Source organism: Gobio gobio (genome assembly GCF_949357685.1).
Source record: "Gobio gobio genome assembly, chromosome: 21".
Lineage (NCBI taxonomy): Eukaryota > Metazoa > Chordata > Actinopteri > Cypriniformes > Gobionidae > Gobio > Gobio gobio.
In genome coordinates this window covers 8,704,046-8,717,210 of record NC_137117.1, presented here as the reverse complement: position 1 = coordinate 8,717,210, position 13,165 = coordinate 8,704,046, and the positions used below count along the sequence as shown (strand labels likewise).

General features: G+C 37.5%; 1 protein-coding gene across 1 annotated transcript in view; it reads right to left on the bottom strand.

Moving 5' to 3' along the window:
* Positions 1-13,165, bottom strand: part of prdm5 (PR domain containing 5) — a 132,260-nt gene that overhangs the window by 15,132 nt on the left and 103,963 nt on the right. The gene's annotated exons all lie outside the window — the stretch shown is intronic.

Genomic DNA, 13,165 nt, shown 5'->3' with positions numbered 1-13,165 from the left:
ACAAAAAAGACTTTAGTTTTCTTATAATATGCATTTATTTTTACCTGTTTTGACAGCGATTCTCAAATGATTCCTTTAGTGATTCACTTTTCAAAACCCCGCCTTTACGTGACGCTATTCTGCGGTGATTGGTCCGATGACCCAGTCAGTTGTGATTGGTATAGTCTGTGCAGATATTTTCGGAAACGGAATGGCCATCAAAGTCTTAAAGTGACAGTAATTTGTTAATATGTGTCAGGAGTTATGAATATGAAAACCGCGTCGGTACCGTTTGATTGTAATATGAGCCTCAGCTGATCTCATTCATAAAAAAACTCCTCTATTCTCCTCACGAAGACTCGCGACAAATCAACATCCCTCAGGGCTTTTAGTTCAAAAGTGTGCAGATGAGGAGACATATTGATAGATTCTCATATGTCTGTGTCAAATTTCTAAACAGAGGAGTATTTTTTATTCAATACTTCCTCAAAATGCGCAGATGTAGCCTAATCATGAGCGATTGAGTCTCTTATGTGTTGTTTTCAATTCATCCTGGCAGCCGGAGGGCGCTCTGTGCACATGTAGTCCATATATGGTACAGACAGACGAAAAAGATACCATGTGCCATAATAGAAGTCCATCATAAAAGCTTCCTGAGATCGCGAAAAGATGCAAATAGAGACATTTGAAGATAATAAACACACAATCGCGACGATGTATGGTTTGTCTTCAAGCCACTTAGTCTTCAAATGCTCATCCTTCGGCAGAAGAAAAGTTTGCTTTTGAGTCGCACTTCAGAACACAGCGTCTCTTCGCCATGATGTTTTCTAGTTTTCACTGGCGTCTCGTCTCCATGATGTTTTCTAGTTTTCACTGGCGTCTCGTCTCCATGATGTTTTCTAGTTTTCACTGGCGTCTCGTGGCCATGATGTTTTCTAGTTTTCACTAGCGTCTTGTCTCCATGATGTTTTCTAGTTTTCACTGGCGTCTCGTCTCCATGATGTTTTCTAGTTTTCACTAGCGTCTTGTCTCCATGATGTTTTCTAGTTTTCACTGGCGTCTCGTCTCCATGATGTTTTCTAGTTTTCACTGGCGTCTCGTGGCCATGATGTTTTCTAGTTTTCACTAGCGTCTTGTCTCCATGATGTTTTCTAGTTTTCACTAGCGTCTTGTCTCCATGATGTTTTCTAGTTTTCACTGGCGTCTTGGAGCGCAATAAGTGGGCGTATCGTATTCAAATAACTTGACAAGTTGACGTCATCTAGTCAGAGAAAAAGCTTCGGTCTTCTAACGATTCTTAAAAATGACTCAGAATCCACTCTTACTTTTGAAAGAAAATAACTATATATACGGTGCACTGTCATATTTCAAACTTTGCAGGATGTTTTTGTTCACTTAGATCTATGTTACACACTACATGAAAGGTACATTTCAAAATTCCATGATAGGTGCTCTTTAAGGGATGTAGAATATGATCAAAGCCAATTAACTAGTTAATAGTGAGAATTTGACCCTAAACTAAAGTTTTTACCACAATTCTTAATTTGTGGCCACACTATCTTGTTTGTTTTCCGCATGTCATGTGAAGGACTCTGTAGCTTTCAGATTTTGTCAGCAAGTGAAAATGGAAAAGCATATGAAATTGGCCTATATATCAAACTCGTTCCTCCCAATAGGGCATTCGATATTATGACACTTCACACATTCAAGTTATAAACATAACGTGGAAGTAATCTAAACAAAACAAAAATAATTATATTGTGAAAATTTGATGTAGGGTTTATTTTGAAAATGCTAGTAAATTTCACAAATAATTACAAAGAAATTTTGAAGTAGAAAGACTGTAAAAAAAACTCAGGTCTCCAATTGAGCATTTTCAAGTGACAGATCACATCTAAATTTTTTAGTTGGCCAAATTTAATTTCTGTGAATTGATGCAATTTAATTCTCAGAAATTCAATTTGGCCAACTAAAACATTTAGATGTGTAGTATATATATATATATATATATATATATATATATATATATATATATATATATATATATATATATATATATATATATATATATATATATTTATTTATTACAAGATATTTTCGACTCCACTTGAAGGGCACACACGCTCTACAGGAAGGTGGCCCTTTAAGGAGCAGGATTGGACACTCCTGATGTAGGACTTTCCTAATTAGGACTGGATGGCAGCAAAACCGTGCAAGTGTGTAATACAAAGTGCTGTTGGAGGGGCTGCCTACAGTTATTGTGTTTTTGAAGAGACTAATGAAGAGCTGATACATTCAGAGAGAGACAGAATAATGCCTCAGGCATGAACATACATCTGTATGTTTACAGAAACTAGAGATCCCCATTACACACACACACACACACACACACACACACACACACACACACACACACACACACACACACACACACACACACACACACACACACACACACACACACACACACACACACACACACACACACACACACACACACACACACACACACACACACACACACACACACACACACACACACACACACACACACACACACACACACACACACACACACACACACACACACACACACACACACACTGAAGATGGACTGGGATAAACAAATGAATGCCTTTCATGTGTTACACACCTGGAACTCATTTAACATGGACACACGCATATATTTACTTATAGCACACTGAAAACACACAGCACTTCTGTCACACCACAAACACATACACACTTACTGAATAAAATACACCTGGACATAATAACATACACACACTTTAAAAAAAAACATAATAACATACACCCACCCCGCCCCCTGATTTACCGTTCACTGGTTTATTTAAATCTTTTTTAAAGAAGCTCACTAAGTATGCATTATTTTAATAAAGGAAAACACAATACACAGTACAGAAAACACAGCAGAATTATGAAATAAAACTTAATAATATTACTTTTTTTACCGTAATTATTTGCAACAATATTTTGTAAAATTTTACATGTCTTTACTATTTCTTTAAAAGCACTACTGACCGCAAGCCTTTGAACAGAAGTGTATTACATAATTCATAAATTTGGTTGCGAAGTATGAACTATTTTTCCAAATGTAGACGTGCCTATTGTCAAGTTTAGCGTCAACATTTTAAACAGACAAAAAGTGTGTGCGAGCAGATGTGCGTATTAGAGAAAGATAAAGTATTTGTATATGTGTGTGTGTGTGTGTTGAGGAGATATGTGTATTATGTTTGTATTGGGTGTTTTTGTTGATTTATAGTGAAATGGAGTTGTGTTCAATTGGTGATGCATATCTGATAGTGTGTGTGTGTGTGTGTGTGTGTGTGTGTGTGTGTGGTCCTATACCCTATGATAAGGCGACAAAATGTCCCCACAAGGAGAATTTTTTGGTGCCCATGAAAACAATATAAATATCCCCATATAAATCATTCAGTGCGCAGTTTTCTTGAAAATGTAAAAATGTAGATGGTTTTCAGTGAAGGGGTAGGTTTAGGGGTAGGGGACAGAATATAACATTTTGTACAGTATAAAAATAATTTTGCCTATAACACATGGAAACGGAACATGCGTATGTTTGTGTGTGTGTGTTGAGTAGCGTGGTGAACATTCATACATTGATAGTCACATTTCACATTTCCAACACCCAGCTATCACGGGAATGGGTGGACACAGGAAGAGAGAATCCTGGGAAATGGAGCAGGGCAAGGTGTGGTCACGCCACACAGGATATGCAAGGTGCGGAGGATCAAGTGTGTGCTTGTCAGAGAGAGACGTAATCAATATGGGCTTGGGCCAGAGTGGACATGTGTGTTTGAGTAAGAGAGGCAAAAAGATTTAGTGTAAGATGAGAGTTTTGGCGATTATAGAGCATAATACATCCAGCGTGTAGCTGTGAGGCTCCCCTGCTGAATCAGATCAGCAGTAAAACCGTCAGCTGGGACCATCAGCAACACGACCCCCACAAAAATATGTAAAGGTCAAGAGTCACAGACTACGACATACATTAGGACAGATGGACAATAGTGGACGGCCCCATAATGCTTTGCAGCTTTGTCAGTCTACTAGGGCCATGTACACACAGCATCCAAATGCTGAAAATGAGCCCAAAATATCGTGAACCGCACCTTCTCACTTTTAAGTTCGCATGAAAATTGAAGTTTTTTGTTTTTTAGTATGAATATGCTAAAGGTGGTGGTTGTTACACCCGCATTTGTTATAGACAAATAATCAGAATGGACTGCCAGGGTGAAGCTTTAGAGAACCTCATTCAACTCTGATGTTTTAGAAGCAGGCACATATAAACTCTCAGTAGTATCACTTATCTTGACCTTTGGGAGCAAATCGTTAGAAAACACATCAGGTAAGCAGCATCTGCTGCTGATGAGCAGAAGATAAATCCTAGGCTGTTTTCGAAATCGCCCCTATACCCTCATTCACTATTCCCTACATTAGTCCACTTAAATAGTCCACATGAAAGAATAATTTGCCAGTGGTTTTCCTATGGTTTTATGAATTTATGAGTGAAATATGGGGCCCTATCATACACCTGGCGCAATAATAGTTTTTTGCTAGTTTCAGTCCAACACAGTTATCATTTTCACGTCCAGCGCCACGTTGTTTAAATAGCAAATGCACTCGCGTCCATCTGTTCGCCCATGGGTGTGCTGGTCTGAAAACCAGGTGTGTTCATGAGCATTGTTGGCGTGTTGCTATTTTGAGGAACTGAAATCGACTGCACCATTGACCAACAAAAAACCTGCTCTAAAGTCAATAGTGCAGTATTTATTGTGTTATTTAAAGGGTGTGTTAGTAATATGCAGTGTTGGGGGTAACGCATTACAAGTAACTTGAGTTACGTAATAATATTACTTTTTCCAAGTAACTAGTAAAGATACGCATTACTTTTCAAATTTACAACAAAATATCTGAGTTACTTTTTCACATTAATTTGACTGACAGCTCTCCTGCCCCCATGTTGGGAAAAATAAGTGCAGAGGCGTGTGTGTGTGTGAACATGAGGGTTATTGTAGTTCTAGACTAAATGAGAGCATTTATTTATCTCACTTGCACAATAAAGATTCTGTGCTCCTCAAAATGAATAAAATCAGTCAAATGCAAAATCAGAGTACTATGCAAACCTCCAATAATTAAATGTTTAAAAAAAACAACTATTTGTATGCATTTAATCTACCTTTATATTTAATTTACCAATGTCTTGCTGCTGACCTTTGATGATGAAAATGACTAGATTTTTGGTTTTTATTGGTAAAAACTTTTTTCTCCTGCATCCTATTCTACCATTATCCAGAATGCAGCAGAGCTGCGCCCTCTACTGTTCATGCGCGAGTTTGCATTTTTACCTCAGCCTGGGGCTTATTTCAAATTTGGTATGAAGACAAAATACAAAAATATAACTTTTTTGTTATAAAAAACAAACAAAAACAAGCCCAGCCCAGGTGAGAAAAAGTAACGTCATAACTCAATTAGTTACTTTTTAAGGGAGTAACGCAATATTGTAATGCATTACTTTTCAAAGTAACTTTCCCCAACACTGGTAATATGTGCACAAAACGCGTACGCAGCAGTACACAAACATTTTTAAAAATGAAAAATAAAAGGATTCCTCTCTGGAGAAGCGTTCAGTCTATCCGCTCGCAAAATAGCGAATCTGCCATGGTGCGAATGCCACAGGCTTTTAAAGAGAATGGGAGATGAGACTGCCCAAAACACACCCATGACTCAATAAGAAACTAGGGACAACCCTTTTGGATCATGTGCCTGATGCATTGACCGTTTTTTTTCTGTCGTTAAACTAGCAAAAGTGGATACGGACAAAAGTGCACCTGCGCCATGCGCTTCAGACCATGTGCTCAGATCGTTAAAATAGGGCCCATAGTCTGTGGTAAACATTACTTGACGAATTCGTTTTGCTCTAAGCTGTTATGTTTAAAAAAGTACTATATGTTTCTAATAAGTAACTAGATAAGACAGTTTGTGGTGTGTGTGTGTGTAGTGTAACAGTAATGATTCAATCATTCATCTGGCCGGAAGGCCAAAGTCTGAACACCTCACACCCCTCGTGACTTTTCTAATCAAATAATACTTAAACAAAGGGCCTGTGTGTTGATGTAATTATCTACGCTGAGTAGATCCGAGGCGTCATCGTATCGCCGCAAGAGATAGGAGCGTTGAACTCTTTGGGCGTCGGCCATCCCCTCTATAAGAACAGGAGCGACCATCAACTCTTTGCATTCTCGCCACCACAAAGAAAGGACCTCTTGGCATTTCGCCATGGAGGGGAAGACCAACCCTGGTCTTCCCAATCCTGAGAGAAAGCCTCCCCGCACGGAGAGAGAATCCGGCAGACTTCTGGAGCGACTTTCCTAAACTTCAAAGAAGTTCACCTGGGACTCGCAAATCCTTAGCAAACTTCCCCGACGATTCGAACTCAGACACTTACACGAGAAGCCGTAGTAATGCAAGTATTCTATTTTACAATCAAACTGCATGGAAAAGGTTGTCTGAATTATTCCCGTTCACGGGAATATGAATTTCTTGAGGGCTCTTGCGAAAGGACTATGAAGCTGTCTCTCTCTCTCTCTGTCTCTCTCTCTCCCTTGTTTAATTGTCTCTTTCCATCATTCTTTTTCCCTTATTCGTTAAGTTTCATGTTTCCTTGTTTGTACCATATTGTTTGTTTTCTCCTACATATATATGCATATTTCCCCCCGTGTGAATCGTAGCTTTGTAAACTGTAGTGTTTTATTAAAACCCAATGATTGCATTGAAGTGAATCCGTATTGTTTTGCTCACAAATATCAAAGTCAATGAGACGTAAGATTTTAGCTACCCATTTAAGCTTGATTTTCTTGTATTACTACTTCAGTGATACAAATTTTACAAACATAAGAGATATTATTTGTCCTGATCAAGCAGATTAATGTTTCTTAAGGTTTGTAGGATTGATAATTGATGAAGAAATCAATTTGGATAAAGGTTACTTTTAAATGATTAAAGTTTCCGTTAAACGTTGATATTGTCTGTACAACAAGCAAATCATATTCATAGACTACAGTAGAGTACATTGTAGAACAAAACGGTCAAGTATTGTTGTTATGTTTACCACAGACCTTATTTTACTCATTAAAAAAAAACAAAAAAACATTACAAAACCCCATAGGAAACTATTGAGGGTGAATTAGTCTTACGAGTTTTGATACCATGACTCCGGCACTTTATTCCAACACATATAGTGATTAACATGGAATACAAGTATTTGAATATGTAGGATTTTGTGCTGAAAAACTGTTGGGCAGCTCTTTAGTGTGTGTCATACAGGCCTATACACAAAGAAATACCTGTCACTTAAGAGGATTAGCACAGTGCTGTCACTGCTTGTTCTCATTACCGCGTCACCGTTGCTTTGTTTTTATATGATGTCTTAATGGCTGTGTTTCTGTGCTGTGTCAGTCCACAGCTCATATTTTATGCTGCATATGTTATGCTGCAGAATTACAGGACCACAGTCCATATTTGGCAAAGCGATCTAATGATGTGCTGCATCTGTTCTGCTTTCTTAGGTTTTCTTGGATTAACACTGATGTTGCCACTCTGTCTGTGCTATAAATCTGAGAAACACTGCTATTCTAAATGACTGAGGGAAAGATGGGAGAAGTGATACAGTTCTTTCAGGAAATGATGTCATAAACACCCATGCCATCCATCACCGGAGATCAGCTTTCCAAAAAAAGATAGCTATTCAGCAGATTCTATTCAAGGCGTTTCTTAGCTCCCACTATGACATTTTTCCACCCAATTATTGTTAGGCCAAGGGATGTCGCCAATCGGCCTGTGGGGGGCGCTACAGCAGTGAAAAGTATGAAATCGCTCATAACTCCTAAACCATTAGAAGTAGGCTCAAGTGTCTTATATCATTGGAATCCTTGGCTCAAGATGTGCCTCAGATATGATCATCGCTGTAGCGAAATTTAAGGGTATTTTGGATTTTTTTGAAAAAACTACTTGTGCAAACTAGTCCTAGCTTTCTGGCCCGATTGGAACCAAACCAGGGCAGCAAGATTCTCTGGAGTCTGGTTGTCAGTAATTATTAAAAAAAGCTGAAATTTCAATTCATGGTTTCTAAGGGCTGCCAAAACGTTCAAAGTGGGCGGGGCCACTTTTACTAAAATGGCTATAACTCATGAACGGAATGAGGTATTTTCACCAAACTTGGCACACATATGTAAGAGCTCATTCTGTGGTTGTGTGAAAAAGCACAGAGCGATTGGCCATTTGGTGGTGCTATAAAATGGAAAAAACATACAAATGGCTAATGACGACTCAACTCCTGCGAGGACTTCAGATGACGCAGCTCTGCATCAACACGCACTCATCTCATCTCTATATACCCTATTCATTAACAACATGTATTCTTATTTCTGTGCCATAGCTATTATATTGATTCATAATAGATAGTTAGCTAATCTGTGTGCTTTGTATATGTGCAATTCTGAAATGCATAACATGTACAAATCAATCTAAATTGTAATGTAGATGCTTTTTCTGTGAAGCTGCTTTGAAACGATATGTATCATGAAAAGCGCTATACAAATAAATTTGAATTGAGTTGAATTGAATTAATATTATGCAACCCTAAGTCTGATTGACTTGAAAATTGGCATGCAATGTCTTTGTCCAAGGTACCAAGACTGCATTTGAGGACATTCGGGTATCTTGAAAAACCAATGAAAGCCAATGAAGTTTGAGCAGCTATCAGACAAGGCCGATCGGAACTAGCTGGACCTGATTGACTCACAGCTCAAGAGGCCTGAAATTCAAAAAAAAATCGGCCACCGTGGGGCGTCTTTGCATTTTTCAGGTGCGTAAAGGATTGTATACCACACGATTTTTCGCCCACGACCTTCATACCGCATGGTAGAACTCATTCTAAGCAACTTTGCCACTAGAACTGCCGCTGTAAATCAAATCAGTCGTTAAATATTATTTCAAAAACCATTTCTCTGACTCTCTAGGTAAATAATTATCAAACATTTTTAAACTTTGGCATTTGGGTGGCTATTATAGGGTCATTTAGAAAAAGGGTGTGGCAAAATATACTCAAAAGGACATAAATCTTAAACAAAAACTCAAAACTTCACGATATTAGGTGAGCACGTGAAGCATAATTCTAAACAAGCATGCAAATTGCTTGTATTGGCTGTAAATGGTCTTTTCCTTTTATGATTTAAGTGGTTACATGCTTGCTAAATAAAACATAATACTTTTTGCATATGATAATAACAAATGATAATCAGCATACAAAAAATAAACAATACAATAAAATAATAAAATAAAGATGCAAATTAAATAAACTGCTTTACATTTTCCAAGTAAAGTAGGTATTCAAGTAAGAATTTAAATAATCAAATAAAAAAATAAAACAGCATACTCTTCACTGTATGAATAAAACATATTCCACTGATTTTTATATTAGGCTACTGTCACTTTAAGAACTACAGAAATGTAATGCGGATGTTTACATTCAAAACAATACCAACTGTTTATGTGAACCTTGTGTGATTTTGACACTTTAAAGGCAATAAGACACTAAAGATAATTCGGTTTAGTAAACGTGCTGTGACATCTGGCTGCTGTGTATGCGCTTTAGGTGTGTGCACTCGTAACACCATTTTAAACTGGCAAGGCGACATCTCTCTTACACAGTTCAGAAGCGGTTGAAATTGCAATAAACAAGTGTACATTGTGAATGAACTATTTGTAGAGATCTGCCAGAAAATGCAGCCATGATGAACAGCTGATTTGTACTGAGGCATCTGATGACCAAACTACATTGGAATTTGTGAACGGAAAAATCAAGTGAGTCCAGAGCGGTTTGTGTTCCGATTGCGTGTTTTAGCGAACCGTGCCACAAGATGAAAGCAAACCGTACCCGGACCACCTCCCGAGATGGTCTCGGTTCGGTTCGGTTCGGTTCGGTTCGCTTTAAAGGGGCCTGAGATCATTTGGAGTGTTCACATATGGGCCAAAAATCACGCTCAGACCCCTGAAAAGGACCAAGTGTGAAACACCCTTAATCATGTTTCTATTGGTGCTTTTATGTCATGCACATGGACATGTGTGGACATGCACACACATACACATCATTCTGACATGTGTGCCATCAATTACACCACTTATTCGAGGAAACCTCGCTTTCCGAAAAAAAAATAGGTTTGAATGACATCCAGTTCAACACGAGATGGAAACGTCACAGTTTGGCTAAAAATGACGGCAAAGAGCCCCTGCAACCCTACTCTAACTCTACTGACTGACGACTTATGAACGTGGAAAACATCTCCCACTACAGACTGGAAACTTCCAGTTGCAAAGAACCGAAGTGCTATAAGCAGCTGTAACACAGAGGGTAGTGAGTGGTTGCGCTGGGTAACATGATCAAGGTCACCTTCCAGTTTGTTAGCGGCCTCGTATTTTCCGCGGCAATCAAATCGATATTCTCAAAGCAGTTTTTCATCGTTAAGATGGTCCAGAGGGTTCTCCCTATCAGTTTTAGGGAAAGTTACTTTGAAAAGTAATGCATTACAATATTGCGTTACTCCCTTAAAAAGTAACTAAGTCACTTTTTAAGAAAAGTAATGCGTTACGTTACTTTTTCGTTACTTTTCTCACCTGGACTGGGCTTGATTTTCTTTTTGTTTATGACAAAAAAGTTATATTTTTTGTGCAAACGTAAAGACCTCTTCATACCAAAATTGAAATAATAAGCCCCAGGCTGAGGTAAAAATGCAAATTCACACATGAACAGTAGAGGGCGCAGCTCTGCTGTGCTGCCATTCTGGATAATAGTAGAATAGGATGCAGGAGAAAAAAGTTTTACCAATAAAAACAAAAAAATGAGTAATTTTCATCATCAAAGGTCAGCAGCAAGACATTTGTAAATTAAATATAAAGGTAGATTAAATGCATAAAAATAGTTGTTTTATTTAACATTTAATTATTGGAGGTTTGCATAGTACTCTGATTTTGCATTTGACTGATTTTATTCATTTTGAGCAGTACAGAATTTTTATTGTGCAAGTGAGATAAATAAATGCTCACATTTAGTCTAGAACTACAATAACCCTCATGTTCACACACACACACACGCCTCTGCACTTATTTTTCTCAACATGGGGGCAGGAGAGCTGTCAGTCAAATTAATGTGAAAAAGTAACTCAGATATTTTGTTGTAAATTTGAAAAGTAATGCGTTACTTTACTAGTTACTTGGAAAAAGTAATATTATTACGTAACTCAAGTTACTTGTAATGCGTTACCCCCAACACTGCTCCCTATCGTGAAAAATTCGCCTTGGCACATCTATATCTTCAACAGGATCCATAAACTCAGCCATGTTTTCTCATGTATGTTCCTAAACTCTTAAGGTAAAGTTTTCCTAACCTTAAACTGTACTTAGGAAAATGACAGTTAAGGGGCTTTATGCAACGGTTTTTAAGGGATTACTTAAGTGAAACATAGACGCTTGAGGGCAATTCTAAGGGTTTATGACGTTTCAGTTTAAGAAACCCTTAAGTGACACTTAATGGTTATTTTCTGCAACACCCTTAGTTTAAGGGAAACTTAAGGGAAAATTTCACTTAAGGTGCTTTATGCACCCGGGCACAGGTGTTTAGGTAGTAGCCGTTTTAGACAGATGTTGAAGTAAATGTATTACTGTGGTGAAGAGATGTTTCCTAATTACCCGCTGCTGTGAAGGTTAACAACATCCACTGTATAGACACTAGAAAAACACACAAACTACACAACTCATCAGTTGACAAATATGAGATTTACAGTTGATTTTAACATGAGGACATAGAGATACATTCATTATAGTATCCTAGTATAATACAGTAGTGTATATCGCTGTTTTAGTATATCTGTTTAGTATAAAGTTAAAAAAAAAATCTCTCTCCACTTCAGTGTCATGTTATGGACTCTTTCTTTTATTTTCAGTTTTTTTCCAAAGTTTCCTTGGTTACTGATTATGTCCTCATTTGTTTCTATGGTTACTTATGATTTGCACCTGTCTCGCATTATGTATTTATACTCCCTGTTATGTATATATATATTTGAGAACTATAGCAGGGTTCCCACTCTTTTTCAGCAACCATTTTCCAGTACTTTTCCAGGACATTTTCAATTTTACTACGGCGGGAATAAAAGACAAGGATCATGCCAAATATTGCTTTCTAAGTCTTTAAAAGCTGTCCAGTTTATTGCCATTACTTAAAAATCCAGCATTTTTCAATAGGAGCTCTTAATCATACATTATGACTATGGAAGCTTGTTTGCACCACAGAATAGAAAGAAAAGGTAATTGTGACTTTTTATCTCGCTATTCTGACTCTCTCGCAATTGCGAGTTTACATATTTGTGATAACGCGAAAATTGTCGCAATTCTTTTTTCCTCAGAATTGGACTTTATAACTTGCAATTGCAGTTTAGATCTCACAATTCTGAGAAAAGAAGTCAGAATTGCAAGATATAAACTCGCAACTGCGCAAAAAAGTCAATTGTGAAGAAAAGGTCAGAATTGCGAGTTTATATCACGCAATTCTGATTATATCTTGCAATTCTGACTTTATAACACACAAATGTGACTTTATATCAAAATGATGTGATTAGTTAGCAGCTTATGAGTTAACATTCCCTGCATACATTTGAGCAGTTATAGCATTAGCTATTAAACATCATTATTCAAAATACTACTCACACGTATCAAACTCAGCATTCCTGAACATGTGCTTTCTGCAACTAGCGCTAATTGTTTGGGCCAGCGATAAACTCTTTATGTTCGGCTAAAGAAATAACTTTTTTTTTTAAAGAATTTTCCCAGACAACAACAAGATTTTCCAGGACATTTTACATTTTCTCAAATTTTCCATGTGTTTTCCAGGACTGGAAAATTTGTCATAAATTTTCCAGTTTTTCAAGGTTTTCCAGGACGAGTGGGAACCCTGTTATAGTAATGAAATCTGCTGTAATGCTTTACTCTGAAACACGCTACACATCAGATAGATATTCAATTCAATTGCAGCCTTTTATTTCATATCATACAACCAAGTTTATTTATTTTAATTTTACACTTTTGGTATAATCAATTA